The sequence below is a fragment of the Ursus maritimus genome, unplaced genomic scaffold (assembly GCF_017311325.1).
Source record: "Ursus maritimus isolate PB19 unplaced genomic scaffold, ASM1731132v1 scaffold_31, whole genome shotgun sequence".
In the NCBI taxonomy this organism is placed as follows: domain Eukaryota; kingdom Metazoa; phylum Chordata; class Mammalia; order Carnivora; family Ursidae; genus Ursus; species Ursus maritimus.
This window is the reverse complement of record NW_024425675.1, coordinates 19,749,322-19,755,632: the sequence shown is the minus strand read 5'-3', so window position 1 is coordinate 19,755,632 and position 6,311 is coordinate 19,749,322. Positions and strand designations below refer to the sequence as shown.

The 6,311-nt window shown below is 39.0% G+C and overlaps 1 pseudogene; it reads left to right on the top strand.

Annotated features, from left to right (window-relative positions):
* Positions 1–256: 256 nt before the first annotated feature.
* Positions 257–613, top strand: LOC103664185 (annotated as a pseudogene).
* The last annotated feature ends 5,698 nt before the right edge of the window (positions 614–6,311 follow it).

Here is a 6,311-nt window from a genome sequence, read left to right as displayed (position 1 = left end):
GCTTGTGTGTGGTTGTTTTTGTGAGGCTTTAGATTTTGTTCAGTGGGGCCAGTCAAGCTAAGAGAAAGGGTATCCTAGGAGTCCTTCCCGCTTGCTTCCATTTCCTAGGAAGTGACGTGGTCATCAAAGACTCAAGATCTGCCCTCTTTGAGGAAGACGCCGTTGCAGCTTCAGTGGAACCTCGGACGCCAGCTCCTGCTTCTGACTCACCACTGTTCCCTCTCACCCAAGTCGGTCAGAAAGCCACGCCGCAGTCATGGCTTTTAAAAACACCAGGAAGACACCCGTGGAACCAGAGGTGGCAGTTCACCAAATTAGAATTACTCTTACCAGCTGCAACATAAAATCTTTGGAGAAGGTATGTGCTGACTTGATCAGAGGCACAAGGAAAAGAATCTCAAAGTAAAAGGACCAGTTTGGATGCCTACCAAGACTCAGAATCACTACAAGAAAAACTCCTTGTGGTGAAGGTTCTAAGATTTGGGATCATTTTCAGATGAGGATCCATAGGCATCTCATTGATTGGCACCATCCTTCTGAGACTGTTAAGCAGATTACTTCCATCAGTATTGAGCAAGGAGTTGAGGTTGAAGTCACCACTGCAGATGCTTAAATCAACATTTTTAATAAACTGATTATCAGTTGTTAAAAAAAAAAAAGACTCGGGGCGCCTGGGTGGCACAGCGGTTAAGCATCTGCCTTCAGCTCAGGGCGTGATCCCGGCGTTATGGGATCGAGCCCCACATCAGGCTCTTCTGCTATGAGCCTGCTTCTTCCTCTCCCATTCCCCCTGTTTGTGTTCCCTCTCTCGCTGGGTGTCTCTATCTCTGTCAAATAAATAAATAAAATCTTTAAAAAATAAATAAATAAATAAAAAATAAAAGACTCAAGATCTTGGGATTGACAAGTTTATAAAACACCACTCCCACAGTTACCCTTCCACTTAAACCACGCACGATAGTCACTTTAAAAATATTAAATTTTCAGTTCATCTTCATCCTTACAGCTGGGACAAGGGGGTGGAAATCCATTCAAGTTAACTAAAAGATTAGTAAAAGCACTTAAGTGTCCTTTTGTCTTTTTAAATATAGTATTTATTCATGAAGGTCTAAGTTTAAAATTAAGGCACAAGTAGGTTTTTAACCAAAGCACGTTCATAGATAATCATTGATTTTCCCAAGCATTATATTACCTACTTCCCCCACCCCCAGAAGAGGGTTACATAAATTGGAGTGTGTGCTGATAAGCATAGGTTAGATGAAAATAATTGACACTACTATGAAGACAGGAAAAGAAAATCAACTTTATATTCTAACAATTGAAACAAGTGAGAAGCAATTCTGCCAAAAAAAATAAAGTATCACATTATAGTATATTATCTTTTTTGTCTAATAGAAAAAGGAAGACAGGAAAATTATTAATAGTCAAACTAGTCCAAATAAAGCACAATTCAAAATTTCTTCATCTGAGATTGCAAAGTGTCAGGAGTTTTAAAAGGCATTCCAGAGACATGCTGATGAGTACACTTCTCAGGCATTTCCAAACAACTGGTATACAAGGCTGCAATAAAAAGATCCAGGAACATACTCATTATGCTTTTTGTTGTTGGACAAGACAGTTGACCTAAATTCTTCTGCATTTCACATGAAGCAATAGCATCATGGAGGTGTGTAGAATTACAGGATGCTCCAGAGGATGCTCCAGAAATATCGAGTCACCCACATAAAAAAGATAGTCCACTACTGATCACAGATGCCCTTCTAGAGCACATTATGGTCATCACTTACCAAATTCCAATCACTTCAGGTCATTTCTATTTGACTATTTCTTGCAATGTCTTTAAAATCCAAAAGCATGTCATGTGGATGTGCCTACTTCCCAGAGATCACTTTAAAGTCCTAGTTTCCAAATCCTCAAACTCGCTCACCCCTGAATTTTTCAGCTTAAAAGTTTATATCCAATCCAGAACTCAAGTGACCTGAATTCACTTCCTGGCATTGGTGGGCAAGTCACTAAATGTCTCCTTTGCCTTACTTCCTCATCAATAAAATGGGCCAGTGCTCATCATACCTTAGTGTAGAACATTGTGACAGTAAATGAACTCTTGAGAAGAAAAATGCCATTCAGATTCAACTTCTATCTATTGAGGTGTCTACCCTGAGCTGGGCACTCTGTTACATATTTTACTTATATTTTTCCATTTACTGGAATTGCCCAATTAGGTAGACATTGTTAGCTACAACCTAAGACAAAAACTGAGGGCCGGAAAAGGTGAATTACTTTTCTCAGCACAACTAGCCATAGGCCACAGGATTCAAATTTCAATCTGGTGCTCTTTTCAATCTGGTGCTCTTTCCCTCTTATTATTTCTGTCTTTGTATAGTCAAGGTGCTATTATAGTAATGAGATTTTCCAGTAGAATGAAATTTTTAGGATCCACCAATAAACTACTAGAGAAAGCAAAGAAGACTGCAAAGATCATTTGTAGAGTTTGGGTCTGAACCAGACTCTTGAGCACATACATCCCGAGGAGCTGTGACACTGAACTTTCTGGGGAGACATATGTATTATATATATAAATAAAAATAACATAAACATAAATAAATAAATAAATATATATATATATATATCTGGAAAGAAGAACACTCCAGACTCCTTTTGGAAAGAAACAAGGAATTTATTAATTTAGGATTGAGGAAGAGTAGAAATATATGAAAAGTAAATATTTGACTAGCAGTGAAAGACTCAGAAATGAGGGGAGCACCTGAATTCCTGGGATAGACATTCTTTAGATAATATCCAGCAGGTGAGCAAGTTTACTGCCTGCTAGAAACTGCACAGCCCAAGATCCCTTGGAATGTATTTATAGCTGCTCCATCACTAAGACACCAACATTTGATCTGTTCTTTCCAAAATAGGTTTTAAAAAATTCAAAAGGAAAAGTCAAGAGCCCTGTAAACGTCTTCTGCAGCTGATTATAAACATTGCCGCCAGAGAGAATAGCAGACAGTTGTTTGCAAAGTCTGAACAGAACGTCAGTCTTTTGAGAAAGAAGGCTTGAGGGTGGGGCTGCAGAAAGGAAGAGCAGCTACTCCTTTCGGCTTCTTGGCTCTCATGACCTGAGGAGGAGAAACCACAGCTGACCCACCTGTTTAGAAGGAAGACAACACGGTGAGAGAATTTCCTTGATGGGTATTTAATGCAGACTCTGTGCCATGCTCCAAGAAGGCGTGTGGCCAAAAGAAGGAAGTGAGGTGCCTGGACTCCTAATTTTCTGAGACTCTCAGGTGCTTTTCAACCCCTTTCTTAGAGAAAGAAGTTCTGTCTATGGGAGACTAGCCTATGGGAGCTAGAGGTTTTATCAAAGAAGACCCAAAGTCTTTTTTTTTTTTTTTAAAGATTTTATTTATTTATTTGACAGAGAGACAGCCAGCGAGAGAGGGAACACAAGCAGGGGGAGTGGGAGAGGAAGAAGCAGGCTCCCAGCGGAGGAGCCTGACGTGGGGCTCGATCCCAGAACGCCGGGATCACGCCCTGAGCCGAAGGCAGACGCCCAACCACTGTGCCACCCAGGCGCCCCCCAAAGTCTTAATTAATGATTGATAACACCTAGATTGGTCACCACAGAATTACAGTGGTACAATCTCTCATCCAAGATTCAAAAATCCAAAGTGCTATGAAAATAAAAGTTTCTTTTTTTGTAACTCATTTGACAAGCAAAACCTGATCCAGCTTCTTCCACTGACCAAACCTGACCTGGATTTATGAGAGGGTGTTAGGGGTGCTGCCCCCAAGCCCCTGGGTGATTATGAAATATTTAGTATATGTGCCATACTGTCTTTCCAAAATCTGAAACATTATGAATTCCAAGAATACCTAGCTCCAAGTGTTTGGGTAATGGATTATGGACCTGTATTATATATCTTTATGTGTTCTTTTTTCTTTCTTCTTTTGTTCTAAATGCAGATTAAGTCATGTCTCACACAGTATAAGCAACTAATCCATAGTATCTTAAAAAGCAGCTACACATTCCCAGAAAATGCACAATTTGCCAGATCGTGTATGAAGGTCCACAATCCATTACCAAAACGCTTGGAGCTAGGTATTCTTGGAATTCATGTTTCATTTCTTCTGGATGAGTCTGGAAGGTAAAAAACTCGGCTATCTGCTCAGAAAAGACACTTATTAAGAGCTGCTCAAACCCATAGGTGGAGCCTCTGGGATCACAAAATGCTCTGCTTGATTTTAAGGATTTGATAATCAAATATTTTCTTGTCCTATATGAAAAGCTAATTTGTTCTAAACGTAACACTCTTTAGTGGAATGTGGATGAGAAATATCCATACTCAAGACCTACAACTTTTAAATGTTGTATCCAGTCTCCCATGTGTACTTAGGCACCAAATTAACAGATCGTCTGCTTTGACTTCTTGACATCTAAAATAGACCAGGAATAATGTTTGCCCCAGACTGCTACTGTTTAAATGAAAGTGTTTAGCCCGGAGTTCTGCCATGTTTGTCATAATGTCTGACTTGTAAATTTTGTGTGTTTATAGATTTTTTTATAGATACAACAAAAATTGCATATGCACACGTGCACACACACAATGAGAGAGGAAGCAATTTAAAATGAAAATAAAATAGAAAAACAGTAGCTACTTCCTGTCAAACCAAAAAAAGAAAGACATAATTACCTACATTTACAAAAGAAGCAAATAGTAAGGAGGAAGAAAAGTTACTTAGGGTAAAATAACCAGGAATTATAACTAAGACTCATGGGAATAAAAAATTTATGCTGTGTGGCAGAGATGGCTTGTGGCTACAAACTGTTTCTCCATTCTTCCTTGGAAATAAATAAATAAATAAATAAATAATCAATCAATCAATCAATCCTGATTTTATTTGGGCAACAATGAACTCAACAAAAAGACATTATTTCCCAAACTCCCTTGTAGCTAGGTTTGGCATGTGATTAAATTCTGATCGGTAATCTGTAAGCAGAGTGTGGGGGAGGGGTAACACGAAGGGAAAGGGGAAAGGCTGCCCTAAAGGGGTAGGCTCAGCTTTCCATGCCTTGTCCTTTCTTGAATAAGGAGTTCCAGAGTCAACTTGGACCATGAGTTAAGAATGGAGCTCGTCCCTGATGTAAAGCAAAAAGATTAGAACTCAATTCCTAATAACTTTGTGGACCTGCTGTATTTACTTCGGACTGGCTACCTCTGGACTTCTTTTACATGACAGAAGCAACTCCTGTGTGTTTATCGTTGTTTGTTTTTGTTGTTGTTGTTGTTACATTCAGCTCTATCAAAAACCTAACCGAGACTGGCAGTTGAAGAAAATAAATCAACTGAAGGATCCGTGACTCAGGCCCTTGCCACTCCAAGTGTGGTGCCTGCAAGAACAGCAATGGCATCACTCAGGGGCCTGTTAGAAAAGCAGTCTCAGGCCCCACCCAGGCCTCCTGAATCAAAATCCAAACTTTAACAAGATCCCCGGTTGATTTGTGTGCACGGTTTGAAAAGTTTCAGTGGCACTAACAGAGTGAATGCTCTAGAAAAAGCCAGACCAACCATCATGGATTTGAATGAACTGCTGGGCAGTGTTCTTATGACCTAGATTTCTGTCCTGTTAAAAAAAACAACAACAACCCACAACACAGAAAATATGACCTGATTCTGAGATCAGACGTCAGACATACTATTTTCAAATGTTAAGTTTCTCAATAGGAAAACAAATATAAAGGTTACAAAAAGTAAAAAACAAACAAACAAAAAAACAAAAAACAACAACAACTAAATATGGACTTTTAAAGATACAATTCATAATGAACTAGAGTGCTTTACACATAATGATCAAGCTGCAAAAATCCAGAAACAAGAATCCCTTTTGGTTATTTATCACACCAAAGCTTGTTTATTCTCATTTTTAAGTTACTAACCCCAACTCTCTGACAAGTTCAGTAACCTCTCAACTGCCCAACTGAAAATTCATTTACCTGCACAGCATTTAAACGATATAGTTTCAGTATACACATTCAGTCTGGAAAATTTCTCCTCCACTCCCCAAAAAGACTCCCAGCCAATAAATATAATTCTCTACACGAACAAGATGTTTTGAATCAATGAAGTTCAGTTAATTTTCAAATAATTTTTCTACAGCAGTATTTTAGATAAAGTGTATATACAAAAAAATGACGCGATCTTAATTATACTGCTGGATGAGTTTCACAATCCTACCCAACCATGTAACCACCACACCAGTCAAGATATACGACATTCCCATCCCTCCCAGAAAGTTCCCTTGAGCTGTTC